At 36.4% G+C, this 12603-nt stretch overlaps 1 protein-coding gene across 1 annotated transcript in view; it reads left to right on the top strand.

The window, feature by feature from the left end:
• The window catches only part of ITFG1 (integrin alpha FG-GAP repeat containing 1), a 266220-nt gene that overhangs the window by 176156 nt on the left and 77461 nt on the right, over nt 1-12603 (top strand). The window lies entirely within an intron of this gene.

The following is a 12603-nucleotide window of genomic DNA, read 5'->3' as shown; positions in this document are numbered from 1 at the left end:
TTGTCTATTTAGCCTTTATTTCAGTGCATATTCGTCTTTAAACCATGTCAAATTATTCCATTTAAATATAATTGTAGTTCAGTTATTCTTAAGGCTAATGCTCTATATCTTGGCTTTCCAAGATTCACTTTTATGACAGTTCCAAACTGGTAAACATAAACTGGTAAACAAAAAATTGTTGACATTGCTACAGTGATGCTCTTGGACACGGTTAAATCACAAGTTATGGTTAAAACCCAAAATTCTACTGGAGGGATTTATACACTTCATCCATTGAAATGTAAATGCTCAAGCCTGAGAGAACCATTTATTGGAGTGCTTCTGTAACAATTTGAGGATAGGATCTAATGACTAGAGATTCCTATTTTCTAACTCATGTTCATAACATATATTTTAGAAGTTTTAAGGTTTCAACCATAGTCCATTACCAAAAACTAATTGACTTCATGGCCTGAATGTCAGAATCAGCAGTCTTCTTGAGATCTGCTCCAGAGAGGTACCTCACTTAAGCCAGAAGTTTTAAGTACATAGTAAAAGCTAATGATGTGCGTGTTCAGTTTACATTGTGTCATGAAGGCAAAGACCATAATCTGGGTCCTTGAATGACAGAACAAAAAATAATAATCCACATCATCAAAGAAGAGAGCCATGAATAGGCCATGTAATTTTTTTTAAATCTCAAAATTATAATAGTAATACCAATCACTTATACATTTAAAGTTTGAAAAACATTTTACTTAGTTACTTTAATGGATCTTCACAACAACCATATGAGATAGGTGCTATTATTATCCCATTTTACAGATACCTGAGGCTAATATAGTTTAAATCACTTGCCCAAGGTCACACTACTAATAAATGTCAAAGGTAGTGTCCAAACTCATATCTTCCTTGCTCCAAGTGCAGTTCTCCACTATGCCAACTAGATACCTAAGCACATAATCCCATGACACCTTTGCAAACATTGCTTATGTGTTCAGGCAGAAAGGAATCATAAACAAGTATAAAAAGAAAGAAATAATAAATATATACTTTATATATAATGATACTGAAATAGTCAAGCAAGTCAGCAAGCTGTGTACCAGGCACTGTGTTAAACTCTGGAGTACAAAGAAAGGGAAAAACAGTCACTACCCTCTAGGAGCTCACAGTATAATTGGAGAGAAAACATGCAAACTATATACAGACAAAATATATACTTGATAAATTGGAAATAATCTCAAAGGAAAGGCACTAGCATTAAAAGGGATCATCGAAAGACTTCTTATAGAAGATGGGATTTTAGCCGAGACTTAAGGAAGCAAAGAGACAGAGGTGAAAGGATTCCAGTCTTGAGGACAGCCATTGAAATTGCAGTGAGTAGGGAAACCTAGTGCTTTGTGTGAGAAAAAATACAGATACCAGTATCATTGGATCACAGATTGTGGAGGTAGTGAGGGGGTGGAGGCAGGAGAAAGGGACAAAATAAAGTGTAAAAAGACTGGAAGGGTCGGGAGGGCCAGTTTATGAGGAACTCTAAATGCCAAACAGGATTTTATGTTGGATACTGGAGATAATAGGGAGCCTCTGGAGTTTATTGAATAGAGGGGAAGTGGTGATATGGTCAGACCTGTACTTTAAGATCACTTTGAGAGCTTGAGTGGAAGAAGGGATAGAGAAAGACTTGAGGTAGGGAGACCAACCAGAAGACTTATCAGTAGTTCAGGCTAGAGGTGATAAAGACCTGCACCAGAGTGGAGGTGTCAGAGGAGAGAAGGGGCCATATTCAAGAGATATTATTGAGGTAAAATCAACAGAATTTGGTGATAGATTAGATATGGGGAAGGGAGTGGAGAGGAAAGTGGAGGATGACAACTAGGTTACAAGACTGGTAACTGGGAGGATGGTGGTACCCTAAATATTGATAGGAATGTGGTGGGGTGGGGGAGATAATGAGTTCAGTGTTACACACCTTGAGTTTAAGATGTACACTAGACATTTGATTGTCTAGTAGGCAGTTGGAGATTCAAAACTAAAAGTTAAGAGAGAAGGAAGAACTGGGTAAGTAGAAGAGAGAGTCATCTGCTTATAGGGATGATAAATAAATTCATTGAGAACTAATGAGATCACCAAGTGAAGCAGTATAGAGGGAAAAGAAAAGAAGGCTTAGGACAGAGCTTTGGGAAATCCTGCTATCCACACTTAGTGCGCATAACCTGGATTAAGATTAAGCAGAGGAAAATAGCAACGTTGTGCATGATCAATTAGGATTGACTTAGCTCTTCTCAGCAATATAGTGATCGAAGACAATTCCAAAAAACTCGTGATGGAAAATGTTATCCACATCCAGAGAAATACCTGTGGAGTCTGAATACTTATTAAAGCATACTATTTTCACTTTTTTTGGGGGGGGGGCACTTTTCTCTTGTTCTGTTTCTTCTTTCACAACATGACTAATGTGAAAATATGTTTACGTGATTGCACACATATAACCTATGTCAGATTGCTTGCCATCTTTGAGGGAGGGATGGGAAGAAGAGAGGGAGAAAAAAATTGGAACTCAAAATTTTATAAAAAATTAATGTTGAAAACTGTCTTTACATGTAACTGGAAAAAATGAAATACTATGTCAAAAAAAGAAAAAGTTAAGCCAAGTAGACTGAGAAGGAGCAATCAGACAGATAGTAGAAGAACCAGGAATGATCCATGTCTTAAAAACCTAGAGAAAAGAAAGTATCAAGAAGCAGAGAGAGAATATAATAAAAGAAGACATCCTGATAGTTAAAGAAGAAATGAAGAAATTTGAAAATAAAGATTATATAAGTGATAAAAACTAAAACCATATTTTTATAATAACAGAATTAACTAAGTACCTATCCTAATCAAGAAAAAAAGATTAAAAAGTCAGATTACCATAAACTTTTTAATGGACAAGGTGAACTTGTAACTGAAAAAAGGAGAAATAAAGAAAATTATCAAAAACTACCACATATAACAGTAGCCCAGAAAAACTAAGAATTCAGATGTGAAGGATGGTATGTGTACTACCTGGACTTTGTTGGTATTGCCAAATCTGTACCCATCCACATCTGTGTCATTCCCTTGCTTTCTGAAAATCACAGTGAAGTAAGCTGTGAATTAATTAACCAGCTAATGAGTATAAGTATATATTTTGGCCATCATTTGGTTCTACCCTTAGACCACTGACCCAGTAGCTATATATCTGACAGTATTTAGTGCACATATGCTGGGTTTCCAAAGGCCACAATATCCCTTTTTGCTCACCATGGAGTACTCAGACTGTCAGTTCTTCAAATACTTCTACCTCCCACCACTCTGAGCTCTCCAGGGTTTTTAGGATGGTTTTCTGGCCTCAGGCCCTATATGTATCTAAGAATATGATCTGCAACAGGAATGGAGAACCTGTGGCCTCGAGGCCACATGTGGCCATCTGGGTCCTTAGGTGTGGCCTTTTGACTGAGTCCAAGTTTTATAAAACAAATTCTTTTATTAAGGGTATTCTGTGAGTTTGGATTCAGTCAAAGGGCCACATTTGAGGACCTAGAGAGCAACATGTGGCCTCTAGGCTGCAGGTTCCCCACCCCTGATCTGGAATGTATTCCAAAATTACTTCAATAAGAAAATCTCATCTTAGCTCTGAGCCCCCACACCTTGCTTTTGGGAAACCTTACTCTCCCCAGTGACTAACTTCATTATATTCCTTAGAAGACTGACTTTTTATTAAAATCATAAATAATTAAAATATATTAAGTTTTTGAATATGTTTAATAAAGGGCTATTTATATCATGGTTTTACATCCCTACTTATCCCTCCCTCTTCCAACCTCCCCCCAGAAAACCATCCCTTATAACAAAGAATTTTAAGAGAAAGAAAGGAAAAAAGTTCTACAAAACTAATCAGCACATCAAAACAGTCTGATGCTTTTATATAGTATTCTACAATCATGGATTCTTATCTCCGCAAAAGAGTAAGGAGAGTTTTCTTCTCATTTCTTTGTGACCAAGCTTGATCATTATGGTATCACAGCACAACATTCAATTTTAGTTTGTGTGTGTTTGTGTGTGTGTGTGTATGTGTATGTTTTAAATTATTGTTCTGTCCATTTACTTTTATGTAGTCTTTGTATATATTGTTTTCCTGGTTCTGCTAGCTTTGCTTTTTTAGTTCCTATAAGTCTTCCCATCCTTCTCTATTAATCATTTTCATCATTTATTATAGCATAGTTGTGTGTTGTTTTTAAATACTACAATTTATTTAAGCGTTCCACAATCAGTATCACCTTTGTTCCTAATTCTTTCCTATCTTTTATTATGCTATCTAATTAATTTATTTATTTATTAATTATTATGCTATCTAATTATAATATAATAATATACTACCTAATTATAATAATAATTATACTACTATATAGGAAAGAAATTATAAATGGGCAGTAGCGTTGCAAAATAAAACGAAAGAGAAGTTTTCAAAAAGAAAAACTGTAAAAATAACTGTTTTACCTGACTGAATTCCCTTCCTTAGTACCTCCTCCCAAACAGTAAATGGGAGAAGGAATGAAGGAAGGGATTGCAGTTTTGGAACTCACTGATATCTGCTTGGAAAGTATTCAGAAAAAAAACAAAACCAACAAACGAAAACAAGGAAAGCACAAGGTTCAAGAATGCCTTATTGCTGGGGTCATCATGGTTTAGGCATTTCATGGCAATTGCCAGTCTGGTCTAGTCCCCACTTTAATGCCTTATCTGGGCTTTCTAGACCAAGGGTTCTTAACTTGAGGTCTGTGAACTTGTTTTTCTAATATTTTGATAATTACATTTCAATATAATTAGTTTCTTTTGTAATTGTTTATATAAATATGTATGTATGTATACATGTGTGTGTATACATACTTATATATGTGTATATATACACATACGTACATGTCATTTAAGAATCTTATTCTTCAAAGGGATTTCACCAAACTGCTAAAAGGGTTCTTGACACAAAAAAAGGTGAGAAGCCCTGTTTAAGACTCACATAGCTCCAAATCCATATACATTCTTCAAGATCTGCACCAGTTCTTTTGCTATGCCCATTCAGGCTTCAGGGGCAGCACCAGGAGGGATGCCATAAAAAAACAAGCACAGGTGGATAGACTTATTCACTGGGAGCTGCAGTTCTCATATAATATGAGATAATTTTTGTAAAGAGCTTAGCACAGTGCCTGGCACATAATAGGCCCTACATAACTTCTTACTGCTTTTCCTTCTTCTCTCTCAGCCTCTTGGAAGAATCATTGTAAAGGGGTGGCTTGAGGCATTTAACCTCTCCGTAGATAGCCCCATGGAAGGAATAAACCAGGATGGCAGATCGGCAATCTTTCTCTGGACAAAGCCCATGAAAAATAATTCATATGATATGGTCACATTCACATGCCCAAATGCCGAATCTTGTCCTGCCTCCCAAGCTCTCATGTATTTCTGGTCTTGAACTTCTTACCATATGGTAACTGTAAACCCTGATACACAAGGGAAGTGAATGAGTGATTGCAAAAATTTATAGTGCCTAAATAAAAAAAACACCAAGTAGGAGTCATAACAACCCAATGTGAGAAAAAGAAATTGAGCGAGTTAATTGTGGGGGGAGGAAAGAGAGGAAACGTTGCCAGATAGATTTTCAAATAAATTCTATAAAACATTTAAAGAATAATTCTTATTCTCCAGAAGTTATTCTCAAAAATAGAGGTAGGAGACACTCTACTAGACAGTTTTTATGGATAAATATGAACCCAATGCCCAAGTCAGGAAGAGAGAAAGCAGAGGAAGAAATCTGTATATCAACTTCAATAATGAATATTGATCCAAAATTTTAAATAAAGTTATTACAAGGAGATGGCAACAATATAACCAGAAAATATATTCACTGTGGCCAAGTTGGAGTCATACCAGAAATATAAGAATAGTTCCACATTAAGAAAACAATTAGCATTATTAATAACATATACATAACAAAGATAAGTAAAACAACAGGATTATATCACTAAATTAAGAAAAAAACCTTTGACCAAATTTAGCACTCATGTTTAAAAAAAAAAGAAACTAAAAACTAAGAAGCATATTGTGGAAAAACCATCTTTAATATCATCTAAACCATATTTGAAACCAAGTGCTGGCATTATTTTCAATGGAGAAATATCAGAAGCTTTCCCAAAAGAAACACAGATAAGGTAAGGGTGTCCCACCCTTTGTATTATTTTACATAGTGAAATGCTATCTATAGCAATCAGACAAGAAAACAAACTTAAAGGTATTAATATCAGCAAAGAGAAAATAAAATATACCTATTTGCAAATGATAAGATGGTATCTTTATAAGACCTCAAAGAATCAACATAGAAATTAATTGAGATGATTATTCATTTCAGGAAAATATTATTATACATAATAGCAACATGGAATAGTAATAATAAATAAAGTGCTAGCCTCAAAACAAGGAAGATTTGGGTTCAAATCCTACTTCAGACACATACAGGCAGTGTGACCCAGTGCAAGGCACTTACCCTTTCAGTACCCTAAACCAGAGGTGTCAAACACACAGCTCACATGCAGCCCACAATACTCCCGAGTGTGGCCCAAACCAGATAAAATGTAATTGGAAAATATTTTAAAAATAAATAAAAATATGATAAAACATGTGGTTTTCTAAGTCAACATACAACCCACAGGGATACTTCTGGATCCCTGCTTAATGGCCCCCATTTCTAATTGAGTTTGATACCAGTGGCTTAGACAGCTCTTTAAGTTGTAGTATACAAAATAAATACACAGAAATTATTAGCATTTCCACAGGATACTAACAGAAATAAAAGAAATTCCATTCAGAGTTACTACAAAATAAATAAAATAGCCTAATTAACACATGCATGAGATTTTTATAAATACAACTACAAGTTACCATATGGAAATAAGGGAGAAATAATTAGCAAGACATTCATGGTTATGATTGTGGCCTGTGCCAATTTAATCAAAAAATTTAAAGATCTAATACAATGCCCATTACATTATAGACGATACTTTTTATACCTAGACAAAATAATAAAATCATTTAGCAGAAGAAAAAGTCTAGAAACTCAAGGGAAATAAAGAAAAAAGTATCAGTGAAGGGGACATGGTACTAGACCTCAACCTATGTTATAAAGTAGTAGTCATCAAAACTATTTGGTATGATTAAAAAGAAAAGTAGATTAATGGAACATTGCAGAAAAACAAGAAAGGATGAATAAAAACAGTAGCCCATTTAAGAACATAAATTACTGCCGAGAAGTCTTTCATCCCATGGAACATTTGATTGGCTTTTAGTTAGCATTTTAGTAGCAGAATAATATGTACTATCAAATAACAGAATTCTACAAGTTATTAGTGGTGAACTTTGGAGTAATTTCATCATATTTGTTGCATTACAATGACCAATATAAAAATGGAGAATGATGTTTTTATTACTTTCAGAAGAATAATATCATGATATCACAGATGTAAAGCTGGTTGGTTCTTTATAATCCATTTAGTCCATCACTTCCTTTTTTGCAGATAAAGAAACTGAGGGCCAGAAAAGTTACCTGCCCTTGCCTAAGGTCACACAGGTGGTAACTTACAGACCTGGGATTTAAAAGCTGAATACTCTGACATAAACCTGGTGCTCTTTTAACTTAATAGTTATACAGTAGAAAGAATCTTCAGAATATTACTGAAAAAGAACAAAAGTAGGCCTTGCAAAAATATTATAATGTTTGTCTGTCTACACCTTCTGCAAACAATGCCTAATTTATTAAAGTATTCCAGAAAGCTTGGAAAAAGCAATTGAGATGGAAGACTGAATTCCCAAGGAAGGGATGTATGTGTGATTTTCCAACAGCTTGAATTCATTTACCAGCATTCAGCAACTTTCACCCTCAGACTAAGAAAGTTCCATTATGTGCAGCCACATGTTTTTTGGCAGCAAATAAGTGCCAGTGGAGAAAAGTTGTCATTAGTAGCAGCAACCTACAGCATGACAAACAAAGAGATCCCAGACTAAGGGTCTTTTTGTCAATTTCCTTTAAGAACATGATAACATTCTCTTTTTCATGTGAGCTTTAATACCTAAGGTTATTATTTCTGGAGTGGCTGAAAACTGAAATCGGCTTCTGCAAATGCAGTTGTGACTCCTGCTAATAGTAGCCACATGGTTGTTGGTTTTTTTTTTTTAAGTTCACATCTGAACCAACATCATTTTTGCATTTTTATGAAAGACCAGTTCAGAAAAGGAGAAAGTAATAAAAGTTCATGGTATTGGTCCTCACTTGAGCATTAGAGAGACTATTATTTGTGTATAATTTAAGAGATTTCACTTGTAAACAGTAGAAAATTCTGGATGTGACACAGATTTGAAAGAACCAAGCAGTGCACTCTTTATTAATAATAATAATCCTTTGTATTTGTGTAGTGCTTTATAGTTTTTCATGCTCTTTCTCATCCTTTCCCTCATTTTATCCTCTCAACAATCTGATCGAGTTGTGTAGTAGGAACCAATAGTCCTAATTTATATTTATTTATTATTTAATATGTTTATTTTTCAGCATTGATTTCCACAAGATTTTGAGTTACAAATTTTTGCCCCATTTCCACCCTTCTCCCCACTCCAAGATGGCATATATTCTGATTGCCCCATTCCCCAGTCGGCCCTCCCTTCTGTCACCCCCTCTCCCCCTTCCCCTCATCCCTTTTCCCCTTATGTTCTTGTAGGGCAAGATAGATTTCTATGTCCCATTGCCTATATATCTTATCTCCCAGTTGCATGCAAAAAACAACTTTTAGTTTTTAAAATTTTGAGTTCCAAATTCTCTCCCCTCTTCCCTCCCGACTCACTCTCCCTAAGAAGGCATGCAATTCAACATAGGCCATACATGTATCATTATGCAAAGCACTCCCATAGTCATGTTGTGAAAGACTAACTATATTTCCCTCCATCCTATCCTGTCCCCCTTTATTCAGTTTTCTCCCTTGGCCTTGTCCCTTTTCAAAAGTGTTTGCTTTTAATTACCTCCTCCCCCATCTGCCCTCCCTTCTATCATCCCCCTTTTTTAATCCCCTTCCACCCACTTTTCTGTGGTGTAAGATACCCAATTGAGTGTGTATGTTATTCCCTCCTCAAGTTAAATCCCATGAGAGCAAGATTCACTCATTCCCCCTCACCTGCCCCTTCTTCCCTTCCAACAGAACTGCTTTTTCTTGCCACTTTTATGTGAGGTAATTTACTCCATTCTATCTCTCCCTTTCTCCCTCTCTCAATATATTCCTCTCTCATCCCTTAATTTGATTTTTTTTTAGATATCATGCCTTCATATTGAACTCACCCTGTGTCCTCTATGTACATGTGTATTCTCTTCAACTACCCTAATACTGAGAGAGGTCTCATGAGTTACACATATCATCTTTCCATGTAGGAATGTAAGCAAAGCAGTTCCACTTTAGTAAGTCCCTTATGATTTCTCTTTCTTGTTTACCTTTTCATGCTTCTCTTGATTCTTGTGTTTTAAAGTCAAATTTCCTATTCAGCTCTGGTCTTTTCACTGAGAAAGCTTGAAAGTCCTCTATTTTACTGAAAATCCATATTTTGCCTTGGAGCATGATACTCAGTTTTGCTGGGTAGGTGATTCTTGGTTTTAATCCCAACTCCTTTGACCTCCAGAATATCATATTCCAAGTCCTTTGATCCCTTAATGTGGAAGCTGCTAGATTTTGTGTTATCCTGATTGTGTTTCCACAATATTCAAATTGTTTCTTTCTGGCTACTTGCAGTATTTTCTCCTTGATCTGGGAACTCTGGAATTTGGCCACAATATTCCTAGGAGTTTTCTTTTGGGAATCTTTTTCAAGAAGCCATCAGTGGATTCTTTCAATTTCTATTTTACCCTCTGGCTCTAGAATATCAGGGCAGTTTTCCCTGATAATTTCTTGAAAGATGATATCTAGGCTCTTTTTTTGATCATGGCTTTCAGGTAGTCCAATAGTTTTTAAATTATCTCTCCTGGATCTATTTTCCAGGTCAGTGGTTTTCCCAATGAGATATTTCATAGTCTTCTACTTTTTCATTCCTTTGGTTCTGTTTTATAATATCTTAATTTCTCATAAAGTCACTAGCTTCCATTTGCTCCAATCTAATTCTTAAGGTGGTATTTTCTTCAGTGGTCTTTTGGACCTCCTTTTCCATTTGGCTAATTCTGCCTTTCAAGGCATTCTTCTTATCATTGGCTTTTTGGAGCTCTTTTGTCATTTGAATTAGTCTATTTTTAAGGTGTTATTTTCTTCAGTATTTTTTGGGATCTCAGCAAGTTGTTGACTTGTTTTTTGTGATTTTCTTGCGTCACCCTCATTTCTCTTCCCAATTTTTCCTCTACTTCTCTTACTTGCTTTTCCAAATCCTTTTTAAGCTCTTCCATGGCCTAAGACCAATTCATATTTTTCTTAGAGGCTTTTGATGTAGGCTCTTTGACTTTGCTGACTTCTTCTGGCTGTATGTTTTGGTCTTCTTTGTCACGAAAAAAAGATTCCAAAGTCTGAGTCTGAATCTGAGTCTGGTTTTGCTCCCTGTTCATGTTCCCAGCCAACTACTTGACCTTTGAACTTTTTGTCAGTGTATGACTGCTTATAGAGTAGAGAGTACTTTGTCCCAAGCTTTAGGGGCAGCGCTGCTGTTTTCAGAGCTACTTCTACACAGCAAACTCTGCCACACTAGTACTCCTCCTCCCCCAAGAACCACCAACCCAGACTGCAAACCAGATCCAAGCAGGTTTTGCACTCCCGCTTAATTCCTCCCACAGGGTGGGCTTGGGGCCAGAAGCAACCGCAGCTAGAGCTCTGGAAGCAGCCCCAGAGCTGGTCCCCAGGGATAGGGCCAACCACGCACTCCTTTCACTCTGATCTAGAAGTTTTCCCACTAACCTTCTCTGTTGTCTTTGGCGTTTTGTGAGTTGAGAAGTCTGGTAACTGCCACAGCTCAATGATTCAGGATCCTACCACCTGTTCCGCCCGGCTCCCAGTCTGGTTGGTCCTGGCGCAGCCCACGCTGGGCTGTGCTCTGCTCCGCTCCCAGCTCTGTGTGATAGACCCTTCCCAGCGACCATCCAGGCTTTCTTGGGCTGGAGCCCTGCTTCCCTCTGCTATTTCGTGGGTTCTACAGCTCTAGAGTTTGTTCAGATCCATTTTTAGAGGTGTTTGGAGGGACCTGGGGGAGAGCTTAGGCAAGTCCTTGCTTTCCAGCTGTCATTTTGGCTCCACCCCACTTCTAATTTTTAAGTGGGCTTACTTAGTGGCAAGGAGACACTTGTCAAATATAAGGCAAGGCTATACATGACCCAGTAACAATTATAGTCAGTGTAACAAATCCATGTGCCTCTCTCTGTTCCTCCACAGTGAGATTTGTCCTAGATCCCAATCACAGCACACAGAGCATGGTGAGGGTCTTGCCATGTTAAAGAAGCAGTGACCCCTCTCTCTCCAATTGCTTTAAACCCAAATGCTCTACACTGTCAGTAAGGGTGTTATGCCATTATCAAGACAGGGCATACATGATTTGAGGCATGTCTGTTTTCCATTTTACAACCTTAATCATTTTCTGACTCTCTTTTCCTCTCCTTGGCTTCATAACCTGGTTTTCCTCCTCCCCACATAATTAAATTATCACTATGCCTATTACCCTCAGAGTACTTATCAATAAGCCTGTCACAGATAAATAGATACTATAATCCAGTCGTGTCAAACTCAAATAGAAACAATCCTTGCAGCCTCCTATTGGCTTACAAAATCACAAATTCACATTATCTGTGTTGTATTGGACTTTTATTTATTTTGTTATACATTTCCCAATTATATTTTATTCAGGTTTATCCCACTTGGGCATTCTGAAAAAGCCCTCAGTCTATGATTTTAACATCTTTGCTACAACCTCTATTTTACAGTTTTTTTTAAAAATCAAACAGAAAAATTAAGTGATTCACTCTGGATCACAATAAGTGTGAGAGCCAGGACTAGAACCCAGGTTTCTAGGCTCCTGGTATAGTATTCTTTCCACATACCATATATGAGAAACACTATTACATGGTGAAGTTATAGCATACATTTAAAATCATATAATATTTCATAAGAAAAATTAGTCCTGTTTAATAATAGCATGACATCCTTTGAAGGAGCATATCACAAATCTCTTGGTCAAATAAATTCTGTGCAATACTTAGAATTTAATTATATCTTGAAAATTGACAAATAAGGAAAGAAATACTCTCGGGCCACTTCTCAGTGGAGCTGTTTGGCACTTTTTGTATTATGATCCATCCTTTCATACAGTACCTGAAAGCCAAAAAGACAGGGAACAGTTGTCTGCATTTTTATGATATATAAATTTCAGCAGTATAATAAAGTCTAGCAGCTGTGTGTTATATTCAAGACATTTGGCATTAAGTCATCCATGTCACTTTGTATGTTAACTAGGCATTGCATATAATTAGTCAAAAAATTGTTATATTATTGGAAATGAGTAATAAATAATAATATGCAGAACAACAAGGATCTGGAACAATTTAGAAGATAG

The sequence above is a fragment of the Trichosurus vulpecula genome, chromosome 3 (assembly GCF_011100635.1).
Source record: "Trichosurus vulpecula isolate mTriVul1 chromosome 3, mTriVul1.pri, whole genome shotgun sequence".
NCBI lineage: Eukaryota > Metazoa > Chordata > Mammalia > Diprotodontia > Phalangeridae > Trichosurus > Trichosurus vulpecula.
This window is presented reverse-complemented; position numbering and strand designations above follow the sequence as displayed.